Source organism: Callospermophilus lateralis, chromosome 10 (assembly GCF_048772815.1).
Source record: "Callospermophilus lateralis isolate mCalLat2 chromosome 10, mCalLat2.hap1, whole genome shotgun sequence".
Classification (NCBI taxonomy): domain Eukaryota; kingdom Metazoa; phylum Chordata; class Mammalia; order Rodentia; family Sciuridae; genus Callospermophilus; species Callospermophilus lateralis.
This window is the reverse complement of record NC_135314.1, coordinates 80,217,552-80,241,452: the sequence shown is the minus strand read 5'-3', so window position 1 is coordinate 80,241,452 and position 23,901 is coordinate 80,217,552.

The following is a 23,901-nucleotide window of genomic DNA, read 5'->3' as shown; positions in this document are numbered from 1 at the left end:
TAGATAGTCTCCCCCTTTGGAAGTGGATCTTAACTTCCTACATGCTTTCTGGTTACCTAGACATGAACTTAAACATGGAGGGGGAAAATAGTAACTTTCCAGTGGAGATACCTGACAAATACTATTTTAAACAAATGATCGAGTCAGTATCACTAATGATGTCCTGTGGGTATCACATGTTTCCTGATATAATATAATGACAAGGGTAGTTCATATCTGTGACATTCTTTAAAAAATCAAATGACTCCAGTCTAACCATGACAAAAACCATCACAAAAACATCAAATGAACCCAAATTGAGAGAAATTCTACAAATAATTGATCGGTGTTCCAATATGTGTCAAATAATCAGACTTAAGAAAAACTGACAAAACGTTACAGACCAGAGAAGACTAAGGAGACATGGCAGTTTATTTCAGTTGGGTGTCCTATATTGCATACTAGAAAATAAAGTGGGGCATGAATAGAAAACTGAAAAAAGTTCAAATAAACTATGGAATTTACATAATAACATATAAACTGTCTGCCATATTGAAAACTGAACCATATTAGCAGGATAACATTAACTAAATGTTATATTAACTGATCCTGAGTGAGGGGTATAATGTAATTCTTTTTAAAGTACTACTTTTAAAATCTTTCTGTAAATATAAAATGTAAATATAACCTTTCTGCTATTCTAAAATCCCAGTAGAAATCTTAATTAAAATATAGCCATTTATATTAGGCCAGTTTCTTCACAGTGAAAAGTAGCATGAAACCCCTAAGTAGGAGCTCATCACCACAGTTTGTTTGATCTAAAATTTCTTCTATGGTCAGCAGCAATACTATGAAAAATATTGTGATAATGAGTAAGATATCCTAGCAGTTCATAGTTAATGCTTTGAGCAGATAGAGTGTAAGAAAGGTAAATACACACACACATACACGTACACACACACACACACACACACACAGATTCACACACATTTATGAACTGTCTAGGTAACTGTCTATTTCAGGATTACAAATAATGCAGGACAACTTAAATTTACAGGAGAACCTAGAGGCATCAGAAAAATGGACAGAGAAAGAACTCAAGGCATACCTGACTCAGATGGAATGGAATCTTAAAGAAGTCATTAGACAGCAAGTCCAAACAATGAAATAATACTTTGAAAATGAATTACATAAGCAGATTGAAGAAGCTAAAAATGAACTCTACCAAGAGCTAGAGATTTTTTTAAAAAAAATCAATCCTAGAAATGCAGGAAACCATAAACCAAATCAAAAACTCAAATGAAAATATTACAAATAGACTAGATCAAATAGAAATCAAACATCAGATAATGAAGACAAAGTTTATCAACTTGAAAAGAGTATAGTCAACGCAGAAAGGCTGGTAAGAAACCATGAGCAAAACATCCAAGAGATATGGGATGTCATAAAAAAAAAAAACTTAAAAGAGTCATTGGGATAGAGGAAGGTATAGAGATCCAAACCAAAGGAATGAGCAATCTGTTGAATGAGATAATTTTAGAAACCTTTCCAGATATGAAAGATGGAATGAATTGCCAAATCCTGGAAGTCTACAGGACCCCAAACACACAAAACTGTAATATACCAACTCCAAATTATTATGAATATCCAACATACGGAACAAGGAAAGAATATTAAAAGCTACAAGAGAAAGGAGGCAGATTACATTCAGGGGTAAACCAATTAGGTTAACAGCTGATTTTTCATCACAGATGTTGAAAGCTCGAAGATCCTGGAACAACATATTTCAAACGCTGAAAAATAATGGATTCCAACCAAGAATATTGTATTCAGCAAAATGAAGCTTCCTATTTGACAATGAAATTAAAATATTTCACGATAAACAAAAGTTCGCAGCCAGAAACCCAGCACTGCAAAGCATTTTGAGCAAAACACTACAAGAAGAGGATATGAAAAACAACACCCAAAACCAACAGTGGGAGGTAACTCAGTAAAGGGGGGAAAAATAACCAAAGAGGAAAAACAAGACCAATTAAAATAAATAAATAAATAAACATGACTGGAAGTACAAACCATATATCAATAGTAACCCTAAACTTTAATGGCGTAAACTCACCAATCAAGTGACATAGGCTAGTAACTTGGATTAAAAAAACAGATCTAAGAATATGCTGCCATCAGGAGACTCATATGTTAGTAGAAGACATACACGGGCTGAAGGTGAAAGGTTGGGAAAAATCATACCACTCACATGGTCCTCGGAAGCAAGCAAGAGTGGCTATACTTATATCAAATAAAATCAACTTCAAACCTAAGTTAATCAAAAGGGATTAAGAAGGACACTATATACTGTTAAAAGGAACCATTCACCAACAAGAATTATCAACATGTATGCACCAAATAATGGTGCTGCAACATTCATAAAACAAACTCTCCTCAAGTTCAAGAATCAAAAAAACCACAACACAATAATTATGGGTGACTTCAACACACTGCTCTCACCATTGGACAGATCATCCAAACAAAAGTTGAATTAAGAAACTATAGAACTCAATAACTCAATCAATAACCTAGACTTAACCGACATATATAGAATATATCAACCATCATCAAGTGGATATACTCTTTTCTCAGTAGTATATGGATCCTTCTCACAAATAGACCTTATATTATGCCACAGGGCAACCCTTAGTAAATATAAAGGTGTGGAGTTAATACCATGCATCTTATCTGATCTTAATGGAATAAAACTGGAAATCAATGATAAAAGAAGGAAGGAAAAATCCTACATCACATGGAAAATGAACAATATGTTACTGAATGATCAATGGGTTACAGAAGACACAAAAGAGGAAATCAAAAAATTCTTAGAGATAAATGAAAATACAGACAAAACATATTGGAATCTCTGGGACACAATGAAAGCAGTTTTAAGAGGGAAATTCATTGCCTGGAGTTCATTCCTCAAAAAAAGAAAAAAACAACAAATAAATGAGCTCACACTTCATCTCAAAACCCTAGAAAAGGAAGAGCAAAATAACAGCAAATGTAGCAGAAGGCAAGAAATAATTAAAATCAGAGCGGAAATCAATGAAATTGAAACAAAAAAAAACTATTGAAAAAATTGACAAAACTAAAAGTTGGTTCTTTATAAAAGTAAATAAGATCAACAGACCCTTGGCCATGCTAACGAAGAGAAGAAGAGAGAGAACTCAAATTACTAGCATACGGGATGAAAAAGACAATATCACAACAAACACTTCAGAAATACAGAAGATAATCAGAAATTATTTTGAATCCGTATACTCCAATAAAATAGAAAATAGTGAAGGCATCGATAAATTTCTTAAGTCATATGATCTGCTCAGATTGAGTCAGGAGGATATAGACAACCTATACAGACCAATATCAATTGAGGAAATAGAAAAAACCATCAAAAGACTACCAACTAAGAAAAGCCTAGGACCGGATGGGTATACAGCAGAGTTTTACAAATTGTTTAAAGAGGAACTAATACCAATGCTTTTCAAGCTATTTCAGGAAATAGAAAAAGAGGGAGAACTTCCAAATTCATTCTATGAGGCCAACATCATCCTGATTCCTAAACCAGACAAAGACACTTCAAAGAAAAAAAACTACAGACCAATATCTCTAATGAACCTAGATGCAAAAATCCTCAATAAAATTCTGGCGAATCAGATACAAAAACATATCAAAAAAATTGCGCACCATAATAAAGTAGGATTCATCCCTGGGATGCAAGGCTTGTTCAATATACAGAAATCAATAAATGTTATTCACCACATCAATAGACTTAAAGATAAGAACCATATGATCATCTCGATAGACACAGAAAAAGTATTCGACAAAGTACAGCATCCCTTTATGTTCAAAACACTAGAAAAACTAGGGATAACAGGAACTTACCTCAACATTGTAAAAGCTATCTAAGCTAAGCCTCAGGCTACCATCATTCTAAATTGAGAAAAACTGAAGGCATTCCCTCTAAAATCTGGAACAAGACAGGGATACCCTCTCTCACCACTTCTATTCAATATAGTTCTTGAAATACTGGCCAGAGCAATTAGACAGACAAAAGAAATTAAAGGCATTAAGATAGGAAAAGAAGAACTTAAATTATTAGTATTTTCAAATGACAGGATTCTATACCTAGCAGACCCAAAAGGGTCTACATACAAACTACTAGAGCTAATAAATGAATTCAACAAAGTGGCAGGATATAAAAACCAACACGCATAAATCAAAGGCATTCCTGTATATCAGCGACAAATGTTCTGAGATGGAAATGAGGACAACCACTCCATTTACAATATCCTCAAAAATAAATAAATAAATAAATAAAATACTTGGGCATCAACCTAACAAAAGAGGTGAAAGCCTTATACAATGAAAACTACGGAAAACTAAAGAGAGAAATAGAAGATCTTAGAAGATGGAAAAATATACCCTGTTCATGGATAGGCAGAACTAACATCATCAAAATGGTGATTTTACCAAAAGTTCTCTATAGGTTTAATGCAATGCCAATCAAAATCCCAACAGCATTTCTTGTAGAAATAGATAAAGAAATCATGAAATTCATATGGAAAAATAAAAGACCCAGAATAGCAAAAGCAATTCTAAGCAGGAAGAGTGAATCAGGCGGTATAGAGATACCAGACTTCAAACTATACTACAGAGCAATAGTAACAAAAAGAGCATGGTACTGGTACCAAAACAGACGGGTGGACCAGTGATACAGAATAGAGGACACAGAGACCAATCCACAAAATTACAACTATCTTATATTTGACAAAGGGGCTAAAAGCATGCAATGGAGGAAGGATAGCATCTTCAACAAATGGTGCTGGGAAAACTGGAAATCCATATACAACAAAATGAATCTGAATCCCTTTCTCTCGCCATGCACAAAAGTTAACTGAAAATGGAAAAAATGAGCTTGATTTCAAAACAGAGACTCTGCGTCTGATAGAAGAAAAAGTTGGCTACGATCTACATACTGTGGTGTCGGGCTCCAAATTCCTTAATAGGACACCCATAGCACAAGAGTTAAAAACAAGAATCAACAAATGGGACTTACTCAAACTAAAAAGTTTTTTCTCAGCAAGAGAAACAATAAGAGAGGTAAATAGGGAGCCTACATCCTGGGAATAAATTTTTACTCCTTACACTTCAGATAGAGCCCTAATATACAGAGTACACAATGAACTCAAAAAATTAAACAATATGATAACAAATAACCCAATCAACAAATGGGCCAAGGACCTGAACAGACACTTCTCAGAGGAGGACATACAAACAATCAACAAGTACATCAAAAAATGCTCACCATCTCTAGCAGTCAGAGAAATGCAAATCAAAACCACTCTAAGATACCATCTCACTCCAGTAAGATTGGCAGCCATTATGAAGTCAAACAACAACAAGTGCTGGCGAGAATGTGGGGAAAAGGGTACACTTGTACATTGCTGGTGGGACTGCAAATTGGTGCAGCCAATTTGGAAAGCCGTATGGAGATTCCTCGGAAAGCTGGGAATGGAACCACCATTTGACCCAGCTATTCCCCTTCTCGGACTATTCCTTAAAGACCTTAAAAGAGCGTACTGTAGGGATACTGCTACATAGATGTTCATAGCAGCACAACTCACAATAGCAAGACTATGGAACCAACCTAGATGCCCTTCAATAGATGAATGGATGAAAAAAAAATGTGGCATCTATACACAATGGAGTACTACTCAGCACTAAAAAATGACAAAATCATGGCATTTGCAGGGAAATGGATGGCACTAGAGCAGATTATGCTAAGTGAAGCTAGCCAATCCCTAAAAAACAAATGCCAAATGTCTTCTTTGATATAAGGAGAGCAACTAAGAACAGAGCAGGAAGGAAGAGCATGAGAAGAAGATTAACATTAAACATGGACGAGAGGTAGGAGGGAAAGGGAGAGAGAAGGGAAATTGCATGGAAATGGAAGGAGACCCTCATAGTTATACAAAATTACATATAAGAGGAAATGAGGGGGGAAAAAACAAGGGAGAGAAATTAATTACTGTAGATTGGGTAGAGAGAGAAGATAAGAGGGGAGGGGAGCGGAGGGGAGGGGGGATAGTAAAGGATAGGAAAGGCAGCAGAATACAACAGACACTAGTATGGCAGTATGTAAAAATGTGGATGTGTAACCGATGTGATTCTGCAATCTCTATGTGGGGAAAAAATGGGAGTTCATAACCCACTTGAATCAAATGTATGAAATATGATATGTCAAGAGCTATGTAATGTTCTGAACAACTAATAATTAAAAAATAAGATCCATTCTTAGATCCATGTTATTGAATCCAAGTGCATATTAAACTCCTGTTGCTCTTGCAACTTGATTCATAAATTTATTGAACATAGACATGGTTGCTAAGTAAAATATCCATGGGACTATCACTTTTCAGGTAACTATATAAACATGAAACTGCCATTATCTTTGATTTGTGGTTTCTGGACTGATACATTATAAAGATATTAGGGAACATTCCTCAAATCAATGGCCCTGTATCTCTTAACCCCAGCTTTGCTGTCTACCTTTATCAATAAACCCCTCCCTTCCCCCCACTCTTAACTATTGGCTTTTTGATATCTAATACACCTAACAGAAAAAGTGTAGCTAGCTAGTTAGTTGTCAATCATCTCTCTTTTTTAGTTCATTTTCTATTTTCTTAGTCTTCCATGTAACAATAAAATTTGGTCAATGATGCACACGGTCTTTGATGGAGCCCATTTTTGGCAACTTACATGTGCATGGATGAGAATCAATCTAACAAGTAAAGGCAGATAAATCCCAGTGAAATTGTTTTTCTTCTATAAATATAATATAATTCATAAGTATTTCACTATTTTCAGCGAGAGTTATTGGAACATTTACTCTAAAAACTTAACTGTCCTTTAAATGATAAATGAGAACATTTTTAAGAGTCCAGAATCAAAAATATTATAGCATCAACATCTATTGTGCAAAATCTGTGGCAATATAATTCACAATATCACCACCATAGCATTTTTTTAATAAACCTCCTACATTTTAGCATATTGAATGGAAGAAATGATGACATATGTTAGTCCCTCATTTTGACTTGCCTTTAATTTTCTTGAGAAATCTTCTCTTTTTCTTCTCTTCTACATGTTCATTGAGTCTTTTCTTAAAAATCTCTTTTTCAGGTGAATTCCTCTCATAAGAAATATCCACTTGTAATTGACTACTGTGGGAGGCAATTTCAATGACTTATGAAATTTTTATTTGTTTTAACTTCCATTCCAGGTGGAAATCATTCACCCTGGATTTCTAGGGTGCTTTTTAGGAAGAAAGCTTTGCCCCTGACATATCCATTAGAGGTATAGAGCTATGAGTAGTGAATTTTTATTATCTTTCTTTCTTCTGACTGCTACTCTTTTAGTGTTAGTGGTGTTCTTCTTCCTCCTTTTATTTCCAAAGATCAATGCTTTATTGAAGAATATGGATAGTTACAATATTCCCTTTATATATTCTTTGCTAGAATCCTAGATTCACAAAAATGTAAGAGAAATCTCTTGAGGTTTTTGACATGCCATAACAACAATATCAAAAAATATGAAGAATAAAAATAGCAAATATTATGTTCTTACTAGGAGACAGATATGAAGCTTGGAGCTCTTAATTTAGACTAGACATGTCTTCCTAATGTTATATTTCTTGTATTTCCCAAATATGTATTCAGATATCATTCCTATGGAGTTGTTAGGAGGGAATTTTACTTTTGTATGTGTTTCATTATATGTGTTATTTGTATGTGTTGCATTGACATTTTAGCTGGAAACAAATACTAGTATATGTTATTTAGGAATTTAAAAATATGACAATAAGACAAATAGAAACACAAGAAATATTAGTATTAGAGTATAAAAAAGGATTATGAAGTGATGTTTGCTATTGTAGAAGGAATTGAATACTTTCCACACTTTAATGATGCATCTTGCCAGAGTCTTATGACTAGTAAATCCATTGTTCTCTATGGCTACTGTTTTTTGAAATAGAAGTAACTCTGTATTAGATCATGTTAGTAACAAAGTATTTACTTATCATCAATTCATTGTTTAAATACCAGATTACCCTAGAAAACACCTTATATCATTTAATTATTCTATATAATGAAGATATATCTAGAAGACTTCATTAGCAGAAATATTCAAATGAATATTTGAATGAAATTTTAGAGACACATTTTCAAACTTACCTTTGTTACCTGAATCCAGGAAGAGCAATAATTATCAATTACTACTATGCATGGGAATGCATGCCACAGGTCAAAAATAAAGGGAAACAAGGCTATGGAAGAAATTATGCCATGGAAATGATTAACAATGAATATATAAAACCCCAGATTTTTTTGAATTTTATAATAACTAGAGGCACTTGCTAACCATGTCTAGGTTACAAAATGATTTGCCACTCGTGATAAACAAATTACTTTTTGGTATGAAAACACACTTTAATTAAGGCCATTTGGACTGCTATCTTAATATTAGAAAGTCCAGTGAAGCCCTCCCAAGAAACAAAAGCCATTATTACAGGTCTCTCTGCCCTTTGTATATATCTCAGCTGAGCCGGGTGGTAAGCCATGAAATAACTTCCAGTGCCATAGGCAGGATTCCAGGTGAATTTTATTGCATTGACTAAAGGTAGTGAGGAACCCTACTTTCTTTTGAATTACAATTGCTATAAATATTTCAATTATGAAATATGAACCATTTTGCTTAAAGATTATTACATGTGTTTTAATTTTTCTAAAAATAAGTCTACAATGAAAACATGTGTCTGAAATAATTATCATGATAGATGACATTTTTCAGTGTGTATCTTAGTGTGTTTAATATACTCGGAGACCCAAGGATTACAGAAAAGGGCATTAGTGAAAGACTATTCTGTGGTGGTGTTCTATCTAAGGCTATCCCTTTTATTTTTATTACTCTTCTTATTTTTCAAAAGTATAAACTGATAGTGTTCACTTTTGAAAATCAACATGAATATATATTTGGAAGTGAGTTGTTAAACTTTCTCATATAGAATCTCATACAGAATCTCACTTCTGAGTATACAAACAGGGATTTCAAAGAAACACCTTCACTTTCATGTTTACTGTAACATTATCCATGATAGCAAGGTTTCAGAAATATCACAAATGTTCTTTGACAGATGAATGGATGTTTTAGCTCATTCAGGCTGCCGTAATAAACAATATTATGAACCATATAAGCAACAGAAATTTATTTCCCATAGCTTTGAAGCCTGGAAATCCAAGATCAGGATTTTGGCATGGTAATGAGCTGGTTGTAATCTTCCTGATTCATAGATTACAAGTGCCTACTTGGCAGAATGAGTAAGGGAGCTATAGGGTCCCTTTTATAAGGTCATTAATAAGCCCTCTTGACCTAATCATCTCCCCAAGTCCCCACCTCTAAACAAATTGAAGGCTAAAATTTCAACATTCAAATCTGGTGGGTGGGTGCCAGCACAAACATACCATCCATAACAGTGAATAAAAAACATACAGTATATACATGCAGTGAAACATGATTTAGATTTTTAAAAGAAGAAAATCCTGCCATTTTCCACAGTCTAGAACCCTCAGGATTTCATGCTAGATGACATAATCTAGTTACAGAAAGACAAATACTTTATTATTCCACTCAATGAGTTGCTACAACAACCAAACCCTTAGTAGTCCAAGATAGAACAGTGAATCAGGGGCCAAGAGGAGAGGAAAAAATGAAGGGTTTTTCAATTAGCATAAGGTTGCAAGTATGCAAGATCAATTAGTTATGAAGATCTGTTATACTGTGTGGCATGTTTATTCAACAACACTGTATTAGGCACTTCAAAAAATTTTTTAAGAAGGGAAAGTTAGATATAACAGAAATTTCCACTGTCTTGATTATAGTGATAGTTTCAACTATGTCCAAACTCATCAGTTATTTACATTAAATATGTTTTTGTCTGTCCATTATACTTCAAGGAAAGATTTATTTTTTTTATGAAAAGGAAACTTGAGAATGGAAATAGATGTTATGTGTAAGTTTTGGTTGTGGGTTCTTAAATGAAGAAAATTAAGATACTTAAAATAGCACGGTATTGTATGTCTCATTGTGTTTCTTCTTTTTTAAAAAATTTATTTATATATTTTAATATACATACATGTTCCTAGTTGTACATTGTACAAATGCCTATTGCTTTCAGTTTCTGTAAGTTACCCTATGGTGTATATCCACTTTATTTTGCTTATTCTCTTCCTTACTCTTTTGTACCCAATTTGAAGATGCCAAATTTGTTCTCAAATCACCCTCAATAAAAACTAGAAAAGACAAAATACAAGTTGTCTTATGAATTCATATAGGATTTCTTTAAATGTATTATGTGAGCAAAAGTACTTAGTCATAGATTAGGTGATCAAATAATCTATCATTTAGAGAGTGAAAGAAAGTGCTATTATTAATCACAGCAGAACAAGTATGCTAGTACTTTTCAAGGATACAGAAATGTTGAAAATGTGTATATATTTAAATTGACTGCCAGATTGAGCCCCCAAATGGCTCCATAAATCTCATGCCCACCAACTTGTTAATATCCAGAATTCTAAAGTTTGCTAGTATAATAGATATAAAATGATGGCTTGTTTTCCTTTCCATTTATTATGTTAAATATATATTCAGTCTTTTAAATGTTAAGCTTTTTATTACCCTTTCTGTAAGTTGATTGTTCACTTCTTTTGCACATTTATCCATTCAAGTTCTTATGTTTCTCTTGTTGACTTCTAGGATTTCTTATATATTCTTCCTATTTCTTGTGTGTGTGTATTGTGTGTGTGTGTATTCTGTGTGTGTGTGTGTGTGTATGTGTGTGTGTGTGATTTAAACATATTCTTAAAAGCTGACATCTCTTTGTTGATTTTGATGTTGCTCTAAATCATAGAGCTCCTATTAGGCAACAAAGAGATACTTTTAAATTTTTTTATCAGCAGTATAGAATAATTTAGTTACAATAATTTTCACCAATTGTAAATATAGAATTTGATGAGCTTCAACAAATCTATGCATTTGTATACCCAGAAACCAAAAATGTACAATATTATCATCACCCATTGAGGTTCTGCCCTAACCCTCTGCAGTTTCCTGCCTCTATCTCCTGAGGTTGGTTACAGTCAATCTTCTTTCATTCTAGTCTTAGTTTTTCTAGAATTTCACATTAATGTAATTGGAGTACATTGCCTTTATATATATAATTTAGCATAATCCTTTGGAAATATATACATTTTGGGTTTTGTAGCTAATTTTTATAGATAATATATATTTTGTTGTTTGGCCATTGATATTTCAAAGAAATGTGTAGGTGTTTTACCTAAAAATCATGAATAAGCCACCATGAAAAATAATTACAAACATTTGCATAAGCAGACTTTAACCTAGAGAAAAACTTAGGAGTAGATTCATTAGTTTTATGTTAAGGTTATATACTAGATTTTCATCACTGTGACAAATGACCTGAGAAACTCAATTTAACAGGACAAAGACATATGTTCATTCATTTCAGAGGTTTTTGTACATGGTTGCTTGGCCACATTGGTACATCAGAATAAAAAGCAGTAGAGGTTGCTCACCTCATGTGGCTATGAAGCAGAAAGACAGAGGAAAGAACAGGGTCCCAATTTCACCTCAAAATTATGCCCCAATGACCTAACTTCCTTCCCCTACGTCCCACCTATTAAACATTCCATCATTTCACAATAATACAACAGGCTGCTGACCAAACTTTAGCATAAGGGCTTTGGGGAGGACATTCACATTCCAAACTGTAACAGTTAGTATAAAGGTAAATTTAGAACTGTTTTTCAGTGGCTTTATAATTTTACATTTTTACTGACAACATATCAGAATTATAGATATTTGAAATATAATACTTGCTACTAAGAGATTTTTTAATTTAGTCATTATAGAGGCTGTGCAATCATAACTCATTGTAGTTTCCTTTTAGATAAAAGGATTTTATTAAATAACTGTTTAGCAAATGTTTTACTTACCTCAGTCATTGAATTGCATTTTCAATGGCATGAGACTGTCTTTAGAAGAACATTTTTTCTTAATTTTAATTAGGTTTAATCTGTAAAAAAGTTTTATGGTATACAGAGTATGCCTTTTTGCTCATTTTTCTCTTATAACTTCTCCATATCTCCATTATCCAATTTCTCTTTGAGTTTCTCGTATATTTTTACCTAGAAATTTCAAAGTTTAAGATCTTATATTTAGATACAACATCCATTTTCTGTTATAATTTTATAAATGTGAAATCATCATTTTTATGTATGGGTAGCCAATTACTCAATCAGCATTTGTTAAAAAGTTTATCCTTTTCTTGGAACTTTTTTCAAAGGTCAATTTATTTATATAAACCTATTTCTATAGTATGGAGTCTCTTCACTGAACCATAGCTACTTTCCATCATTTCTAGACTGACTTGAATATTGAAGCTTTTTGAAGTTTCCTACAGATTGTTTGGCTTTTCAAAAGTTTTGAATATTCTAAGTCAATTGTGTTACCACATAAACATTAGAAAGAGCTGGCACTTTGCATTGAAAAACCTACTATAATTTTGATAAGGACAGCATTATTTCAAGAAAGATAGCATCTTAACAATTTTTATAGTCTATTAACTTATCTTTATTAGTTTGCTTTCCTTATTTTGTTTCAAAAATTATGGTTTTAAGGATACAGATCCTGCATTTTCTTAAATGAATCCCTAATATTTCATATGTAGTACTACTGCTAATAGTAATTTTTTTAATTTTAATTTATAAATACCTGTTGCCAGTAATAGGATACAACTTATTTTTGTCACAATTGCCTGTATGTTGTAATATGTTTAAACTCACATCCTCACACATGCTAAGAAAAGTGCTCTACAGCTAAACTGCATCCCTAGTTCCTTCCTCCTGATTAAACAGGAAAAAATTAATTATTTCAGTATAGAATTTTTATAGATAATATATTAAAGAAGTTTACTTCTATTACTACTTGTCTGAAAGTTTTTATCATGAAAATGTGCTGATCTTATTTGTTTTTAATTCTTGGTTTAAAAACCTTGAATAGTTGGATCAGACTGACAATTTGTACTGGGGAATGAAGCCAGAATCACTTTACCACTGAGCTACACTCCCAGCCCTTTAATTTTGTTATTTTGAGATAGGGTCCTGCTCAATTACTGAGACGGTTGATAAATTATTGAGGCTGGCCTAGAACTTGTGATCCTTCTGCCTCAGCCTCTCCAATTTCTTGTATTACAGACATATACCCCCTCACCTGGCAAACTTTTATACCTTTATAGGTGCAATTTGGTAAAATTTTTAAAATGCAGTATCTTCATTTATGAATATCATCAGTGTGTAGGATTTTGTTTTATTTGTTTTAGATTTTGTTCTTTTTTTTATTGTCTAGCCAATTTTGTTTTCAGGTACTCTTGTCCCCAAAATGAGTTGGTAATAGCACTTTCTTTAATTATGTGTAAGAATTTATGCAGAAATAGCACTACTTCCCCACATGATGAGGATAACTGGCGGTTGAAGCAGTTAGGGCCTGAAATTTTTTGGTATGTGAGACATATTTTAAATGTGATTTTTATTTCATTAATATAGAGTTGTTTATGTCATCATTTTTTTTTCCTGCATGAACTTAAGTGGTTTCTGTTTTTCAAGGAATTTTTCCATTTAATGCAATTTGTTAGATTTATTACATGAACGGTTAATGTTTCTTTATCTTTTCAAACTTGGAGAATTTGAAATTTTATGTCCGCTTGGATTCCTGAGGTTGGAAATTTGTGTTTCTATTTCTCCTTAGGCTTCATTTTGATTGGTCCACTTTCATGTTTGTGGTGACTTTTTCCCAGCACTTGGCTCTTCCCACATTTGAGCCAATCATTGTCCACCTCCCTGTTATTTTCAGAACTTTAATCAGTATGCAGCTGCATCATCTGTGACATTTTTTCCCTCACAAAATTCAGCATCCCTGCTCTTGCCAACTCTAAGTTATGTCTCACCAACTCACAAGACTGGCAGATTCTGGATGGGTTTCCAATCCCTGTTTTGGGGCCTAGAGGAAAACTCCCATTTACTTTGTATATTTCTTTCATGTCAGACATCAATATATTGTCCTTGATATTGTTTTATGTATGAAAAGCGTTGTTTCATATATTTTTGTCTGGTTTTCCTTATGTAAGGAATGTAGGATAATTCACATCCTTTTGACTAAAGATGGAAACAGAAATATACTTCCTTGATTTTTCATGACTAAGTGCAGAAACAAAAAAAAATGTACATTCACAGTCTGAACAACAGATATTTAACAAAGCTTATATTAAAATGCAAAGTGAATAAAGTTCCAACTCTTTATATTTAAAATAAGATTCTGATAAAAGTGCTTATTTATTTTATTCAAATTTTAACTGGAGGCCTCAGCAGTGTATTAGGATAAGGAAACAAGAAATAAAATAAAATGGCAAACAAAGAAATGCAAATCTTAATTTTTGAATAATATGGTCATGTGCATGACATGTCTCATAAAGAATTTAATTGTATCATTAATTTTAGGCTATTCTGTGAGTGAACATCTGCTGGAATATATACTCAGCATGCGTTCTAACAGGTCCACTGTTAAAACTCAGGACTAGGTTGAACATATACCCTGGGAGTGGGCAAAAAGTGTGGCTCATTCCAATATTTTTGGCTTTTTCTTGAGATAATTTCAGATTCACATGCAGTTTTAGTAAGTAATTCAGAAGCGGGGCTTAATGACTCATGCCTGTAATTCCAGTGGCTCAGGTGGCTGAGGCTGGAGGATTGCAGATTCAATACCAGCCTCATTAACTTTGTGAGGCCCATAACAGCTTAATGAGAACCTGCCTCAAAACACACACACACACACAATTAAAATGGATAGGGATGTTGCTCAATGGTTAGTACACAGGGGTTCAAACCCTGGTACCACTCTCCCATGCCCCCCCCCCAAAAAAAAAGTGATACAGAAGAAAACAATTAATTTAATTAAAAAACTGAGAAAATAGTCTGAATAGACATTTTCCAAATGAAGAAATAAAAATGACCAATAAATATATAAAAAATTCCCTATATCATTAGCCAGCTAGAAATGCAAATCAAAACTTCAATAAGATCATCTCACTGCAGTGAAAATGACTATTATCAAACAAAAACCAAAAAACAAATGCTGGCAAGGATGTGGAGCAAAAGGAACTCATGAGTTTTTTGGGTGGGATGTATACTAATTAGCACAGTCTATGGAAAGCTGTACAAATGCTCCTTGAAAAACTAAAAGCAAAAGTTCTGTATGATCCAGCTTTCCTCCTGCTGGTTATATATCCAAAGTAAATGAAATCTGCATACAAAGAGATACCTGCGTGCCCATGTTTATTGCAACAGTAGTCACAATAGCTAAGATATAGAATCAGTCTAGGTGCTCATCAACAGGTGAACAAATTCTCATGGCATACATATACAATGGAGTATTATTTTGCCACAAAAAATAAAATCCTGTTATTTGCAGCAACATGGATAGATCTAGAGATCATTATGTTAAGCAAAATAAGCCAGATCCAGAACAATGAGTACTGACTGCATAGTCTCTCTGGTGTGTGGAAAGTGGAAAAACAACAAAACAAAACATGAATTGAATAACTAGGGGCCACCCTCTATGCATGTATGTATCCCATTGCTACGTAAAATTATTAGATGTTAATAAAAGAAGAAGTCTTGTAGTGAGATGCACTCCACCCATGGAACCATTTCCCCCATTGCTAACATTTTATAAAACTATATTATAATATGAAATACAGAAAATTGACATTGATGTAATAGCTCAATCAAATTTTCTGAGTATCTTAAGTATGCATCCCTGCATGTGTGCATATGTGTGTGTGTAGATTTCTCCATTTTTATCAATGATGTACATTGAGCTATCCACCATCATTATCAGGATACAAAACAGTTATATCACCACAAGGATGTTTCAGGGAAATCACCAAGTATGTGGTCTTAGAAAATTATAATTTTCAATACCAGTGAAATCCACTGTGATAAAATGCTTTATGGAGATGAATATAGTACTTACTTGAGGAACATTAACACAATTCAAATAAAGAATAGGATATACCTTGAATACGAAAACAAAGACTAATATTTTATAAATGACAATTGACTTCATAATAATCTAAAAATTTACTGCAGATCAATTGTTGTTTGTTTTGTACACATAACCTGGCAAATGTGCTTCTACACTTTATGGGGGAAAAGAAAAACTAAGAATCAGTAGTGTAACTTTGCAGAAACATAACAACAAAATTCTAAGGCTTTAATTACTAGATATCAAAATTATAGTAGACCTATAATAATTAAGATACAGTGATGTATGTGTAAAGACTAGTGGGAGAGAGGAGAAACTACAAAGCTGTAACTGTACACAATATAGTTCAATCATATGGTGCCACAGTCCGGCTGCAGCAAAATAACCAGGGGGTGACGAGCAACTTGTGTACATTGATACAGCAGGAGTGGGAGCCACTTATTGTAGGACAGGAGCGGTATATATACATTCCACACAGCTTATATTAATTAACATAAACTAGATACAGCAGTCAACCAATAAGGAGTCTCCACACTTAATGGCTTGCTGGCGTTACTTCACGAACCACTCCCCCTGGCAAAATGCCAGGCGCCATCCTGACTTTTTTACAGACCCTAACAATATGGGACAAATTTAATTAATCTCTTAACCACACACTGAAATCACTGCCAACTATATTTAAAAGCAAATGTGAAAAGCAATATTCTAAAATGTTAAAGGAAAACTGAGCTGGATTGCATTTTAAACAATATATAAAATTATTAGCACTTATGAAAAAATTAACTTGTATGATTTCATGAGTTTAAAATACCTATTCTCCGCCAGGCATAGAAAGACAAATACTGTGTGGAATAATATTCCATTCTAAATACTATTTCATTTATATGTGGAATCAAAGATTTCATAGAAGAAGACAGTACAACAGGAGTTGTTCTCCAGAAGCTAAAAGAGAGGTCAAGTGAGATAGGCAGTAGTATCTCACTAGTTACTAAGTTGCAGTTAGATGATCTGGTAACAATTGGGTGACCAAAGTTAACAATATTGTATTGACCTTTTCCAAATATCTAGAAGAAGGTATTCTGAATATTCTCATCACAAAATATGATAAAAATATGAAGAGATGGTATGCTATATAACCCTGCTTTTATTATTATTACATCATATATACATGTATCAAGACATTGTACTGTAATCCATAAATAGGCAAAATTGTTATCAATTAAAAATAAAAATAAGATAAAAATGCCTCTTCTTCAAGACTATACTGACCTTTACTAAATTACATTGAATGAATATATTCATCATGCATAAATATAATATACATAAAATTATTTGAATTAGTAATATTGACATAGTGAGTGGAGTATTGATTACACGGATGTTTATTATTTAGTTATATTTGCACATTTGTATATCACAAGTATTTCATAAATATATTAAAAATACTCAAAAGTATTATGTTGGCTTAAGTTATAAAGTTTTCATTCCAATTTCTCAAAATGTTTTATCATAAATATTAATAGATTATATATCAAGATCATTTGGGCCATCTATTAAAAGATCATAAGATTTTTTAATTGAACATAAAGATATAAAATACTCTATCAATATATATTCTAAATTTATACTTTTAATTCTAATTAAATTTTATTTAGTCATATTTGGAAATTATTTTTTATGCACTGACTATAGTTTTCTATTTTAATTAGGGTTCTTATATGTTAATCAATATTGAACTAATTTTTCTACATTTATGTTTTTTAGCATCACAGAAACCCTGCACATATAAACTGCACTTAAGAGTTTTCTGTGACTTAGAAAATAATTCCAGCATGAAGTATCTATGAACTTTAAAATTTGAAATAATGTAGCATTATGCTTTTGTCATTATTTTTCCCTTTTAAAATTCAATTTTGGAAGAAAATTTTTTCAGGCATCCATTTCATCAATATAAACTTTCTATGTTGCTGGAAATAGGATGTATTATTTTCACATTAGTAAATTCACAAATGACTATTATTTCAATTATATAATAATAACATTCAAGTTTTCTATATATGAAGGCATTTGCTCTTTAAATCTTGATGAACACTGTCATGTTAAAATTCCCAGCATTCTTCCTTTAGTTTTTACTTCATTTAAATTTATATATTTTACTACAATAAAATGTGCATAAAGAATATAAATTCAATTTACATAATTGATCTTTGTCTCAAAATAAATTGAGTATAAGTTGACAAACTATGCATTTCCAATTAATAATTATTGCCCTGTATTTCTGGTATTACTAAAAGGTTTTTTTTTTTATGTTTGTACATTTGTCTGATAAATCTTTGTGTATATTATTATATCTGACCTTTTCTTCTGAGGTTTTCTCTTGTAAAGTGCACACAGATAAATTTTTGAAATAAGATGACAGTCATTGATTTAGTAGAGTTATTAATTAGTTATATATATATATTATCTTGCCTTATATGTTTAAAATTCTGTTGTATTGTTTTATATACTTGGGTTTTTGTAACTTTAATTATATGATTAATATCATTAAGAAAAATTATTTCATCTCTGGTACTGACTCCAATCATTAGCTCATGGTTTCATGGAATACCATGTTGAAAGGATTGTGTAACAATGAGTGTCTGAATAACCTGACTGATAAATAACACCAGTCAACAACAACAACAACAAAAGTATTTTACTTGCTGAATAAAGGGAGTAAAATCTAACATGAATAATAGAGATGGAAGAGTATGAACATTAGGTAAGGCAATATCAGTTGTACTTTTCAGCAGATATAGTATTATGGTTTAAATGCCTTCTTTAATATTGTTAAGTAGTTCAACAGATTTCTCTTTAAAATTGAAATTGAAACTTCACTCGTGAGGAAAAACAATGGCAACTTTTTTTTTTCATAAAAAAATTGGGCATAGTAAGAAGGTAGTAGTAGGTCCAAATGATGTGGTTGTGGTCTGTAACACAACCACTCTATGTATTTCACATGATTTGATCTGCCATATTTGCTCCAGGATTTGGCCACTTGCTGTGTTTTTTGATCATCAATGGCTGATGATCATATTCCATAGTTGAAATCCTGGTTACGTTCCCCAGTTCCTCTTTATTTAACATTATTGTCCCCTCAGATTCTTTCAATGACAAGAGTCAGGCTTCTCTATAACACTCACCAACATATTACTGAACCAGAAGTTTTAAACAATCAAGCATACAGCTTGAACCCAACTCAACTCATAGAGACTGGAACTTCACAGAAATACGTATTAACATAATCCTGAATCACAGGGGCTCTGGTTGCTAGGAGAGTCCCGATGATATGATGCAGAAATACAGTGAAATTATAATGCTGTAGGGTAAATATTTAACATTGAGAGAGAAGAAACAGGAAGAATTCAGCAGATTATTTGCTCACTATTTTGGCGCAGGTAGATAATTCTGAAATCTCCAGTAACAACAAATGTGACTACAAAAACAGGAAAGTGTTTTATGAGTCTGGGACAAGTTCAGTCACATATCACCTTGTATCTGCTCTACCTGATGCAAGAGGGGTTGGTTCCTTTTTCCAATCCCTCTTGCATCAGTGGATTATGAGCAATAAAAATGAAGAATGTAAAATTCACCTCAAGCCAGTTTTAAGGAAACTCAGGTTAAACAGAGGTTTTTGTTTTGTTTTGTTTTGTTTGTTTGTTTTTTGTATTATAGCAATAACCACGTTTTTGACTATAAAATTCAAGAACAATACTATATTTTTGTTTATGCTTTATTGATGATAAAATGTATTCAATGTTAATTTTTCTACACCCTCATTGTTTTTAGGTCTTTGTTCAAATATCACATTTTTTATTGAATGACATTAATCCATTGTCCCTTATTAAATCTCCGTTTAAATATGTTACCATTGTTTAAAAAATGATAATATATCCAATGCACTATTTATAAGCCAAGATACGATTCTCAAAATTTTTTTTCTCTCTGAAGTTCCTGTACTTTTGAATGCTATATTTTTATGTAAAAATTTGAACAGAATCTAGTATAAATATATTTCAATGCCACATTTTTATAAACCATTCAGTATCTTGGACTAACAGTTTGTTCAAAAAGTGACATTTAGGCTTTATACTTGGTAAATTCAAATATTCTTATCTCAAAGTTCTAAAGATATCATATATCTTTATTTTTTCTGATGTGCTTCTGATACATTTTTAGTTATATTTAATAAAATCCCACTATTTTGCATATGTTTATGAATTTTATTTTAGTCTACCCTCAATGACTTTCATCAGTTTCACATTTATTCTCATTTCTGCTTTTGATGAATTTTCTAATTGTTGCTCCAAAATAATGATCCTTTGAAAAATGTAATTGCATTGCATAAGCAAAATATTATATTTAAAGCACTCAGTGTACAGCATGCCATGCAATAAGCATTAGCTACATACAGTGAACAGTTAAGTAATGGTGGCAGACACCAGAAACTGTGGAAGGCAAGGAACAGATTGTTCTCTAGATCCACCAAAGGAAGACTGCACTAATAATATGATTTCAGTCCAGTGAACTGATTTTATTCTTTCAGTCTCCAGAACTATGCAAAAAATAAATTTGTTATCTTAAGCCTCCAACTTTGTTGCAATTTGTTACAGCAGTCATAGGAAACTAACACACCATTATAATTAGTAGGTGACAGGAAATAATTCAACTTACAATGCATTTCTGATCGAGAAACTTTAAAGTAAAATAATGAATGTATCATCTGTATTTCAATGTGACAATGTGATTTATTAAAATAGAAATTTTTTACTCTTTTAAAAATATTTTAAGCAGGGGCTGGTGTTGTAGCTCAGTAGAGAACTTTCCTTGTACATGTGAGGAACTGGGTTCAATCCTGAACAATACATAAAAATAAATAAATAAAATAAAGATAATGTGTCCATTTACAACTATGAATATTTAAAAATATATTAAGCAGCAATCAATAGGATTCAGTTTTTGGTGGGTATCTTGCAATTAAAGAACACTGGGCATACCCAAATTTTAAGCCACATTTTTTGGCAGTGACAGAAATGGAAACATCCTAAATTCATCAATTATCTTTCCAGCTGGGGTTGTAGCTCAGTGGAAGAGTGCTTGCCTCTTATGCATGAAGCCCTGGGTTCCAGCCTTAGCACCACATAAAATAAATAAATAAAAATGAAGGTATTGTGTCCATCCACAACTAGAAAAAACATTTTTGAAAAAAGTTATCCTTCACCCCTAGATCAAACACAGTTTCAGAATCTTTGGAATTGCTCTCAAGAAAACCATTAGCAAGTGATAAGATTTAGTATATGTGTAAAACCAGTGTGCTACATTAAGCAAAAATTGTGAAATGGGAAAATAGAAGAAGTTGCACTATTTTTCTGACTAGAGACTTGATATCAATTTATTTCTCACTTCACTTCCCTTACATATTTTTATGTGTTATTTTACAGCAATGTTGCAATTTTGAGAAATTTTTTCTACTGAATTAAAATATTGTTTTGCTGAGTATTTGGAATTATTATTATGACTTCTCATGAATGATGTGCTTCTAATATGGATGACTTGAAAAATGAGAAATCAAAAACTCTTATTACATAGATACATGAACATTGTGAACTCTGCAGTGGTTGTATAAATCTGAGTATTAAACAAGTAAGAAAGAACTTGGGGTAATAATCAGTATATTTTTGTCCAATAGCTATTGAGCCAAAACATAGTATAGTGCTTAAGATTGATCACAGAAATACTTTCTCTCCATTTGGATTCATCTTTTGCACTTACAAATTATGTCTTAATTGTCTCATTTATTGTGTATTTTGTAATATATGTAAAACAACATGGCTTGAATACTTAAGAAGTACTAACTTTTAATGGTGTACTGATCTTCAAATTCTACAACAAAAACTTCCCAGTCTTGGTATATTGTCTTTTCTCTCCTTTTTAAAAAATTTTTATTCATTAACTCATTTTTCCACATTTTTAAAATGGTTATAGTTCTACATAATGGTGGGATTTGATGCTACACTCTTGTATATGCACACAATATAATAATATACTTACTCAGTATTATGCCCCTCCACTTCCACTCTACCTCCCCTCTCCCTACCCCCTGATTCATTTCATCTATTCTGATCTCCCTTTGAAATTCATGAGACCCTCCCGCTTTTCTTTTCCTTTTTCCTGTGTAGTTTCCATATATGAAAGAGAACATATGACCCTTCACATGTGAGTTTGGCTAGCTTTGCTTAACTCAATAGTTTTAAGTTGCATCCATTTTCCTGCAAATGACATAATTTCATTTTTCTTTTTATTCATTTACAGTTCATTTTTTTAATAAAATCTCATTGCATATATAGACCACACTTTCTTTATCCATTTATCCATTGATGGAAACCTAGACTGGTTCCCAAGTTTTGTTATTGAGAACTGTGTTCCTATAAACATGGGTATGCATACATCATAGTACAATGACTTTAATTCCTTTTTTATCTTGTTTGATTTGCTAATATTTTTATAGGACTATTATACCAAACACTGTTAGGTATTGACCTGTAATTCTATTTATTCTTGTAGTAGCCTTGTCAGGTTTTTGTATTAGGGTTATGCTAAATTTATAAATTGAGTATTCTCCTCTACTTTCAGTTAAGATTATGTAATGTTACTTCTGTTTCTTACTTGAATGTTTGAATGGTCCTGAAGTTTCTTTTTGGAAAAGCTTCTGATAACATCAAATTTATTAAATTGATACAGATCTACTCAGATTTTATTTTTTAGATAATTTTGCAAATTGTACAAAATTCCATCTAAGTTGTCAAATTTACTCATGTAGTTTTTAGTATTCTCAGTCACTCTAATGTCTGTATGATCTTTGCTAAAAATATTTTAATATTCTTGCTATTGTTGATTTGTATCATAAGAAGAGACAGTTTGGGGAAGACAGCAATGGTATGTTTAGAGTTATTCACTGTCTTCCCCAAACTGTCTCTTCTTATGACTTAGTTTATCTCCAATGCTAACTTTATAAATCTGTAAATTACTTTTAGATAATTTCATGCTTTTAGATATTAAAAGAGATATAGATTACAATAAGCATATATCAAAAATTATAATCTCTCAGTGTATACATATTCGATAACCCCAATTTTAATCTTTTATACTGATATAAAGTACACATTTAATAAACTTCTCACCATTTCAACTTTTTTTGAAATAAAATCTTGGTGTCAAATTTGAAAGGTGTACACAGAGAAATTTGTTATCTGGAAATAGCTTAACCAGGTTTTTCAGGAAATTTCTAGATAAACCATAGCATTGATTTAGTTTAAAAAAAATACAATAAATACCAAAGAATAATTCCTAACTCCAATACCGACTCATTTGAATTCAGTGGAAAATCAGTTGGGTCAGTGAGGATACAAGATAAATATACTGTAAAAACAAAGCAGTTTCCCTGTATTGGGTCTTAACTGCCTGTAAGGCTTACAAGTTTTCTAAATTGAAATTTCATACACTAAGAATAACTCTGATAGTTCTGTAGCTTCCTAATCCCATGCTTTTCTGATAACGTCCTTTCTGGAACAGGAAAAAAAAATGAGAAGTTAATTGCTTATGTTCTGAAAAATGCTTTTCTCTGAACTCAATGAAGCACAAAGATAAATAGTGTATTACTAA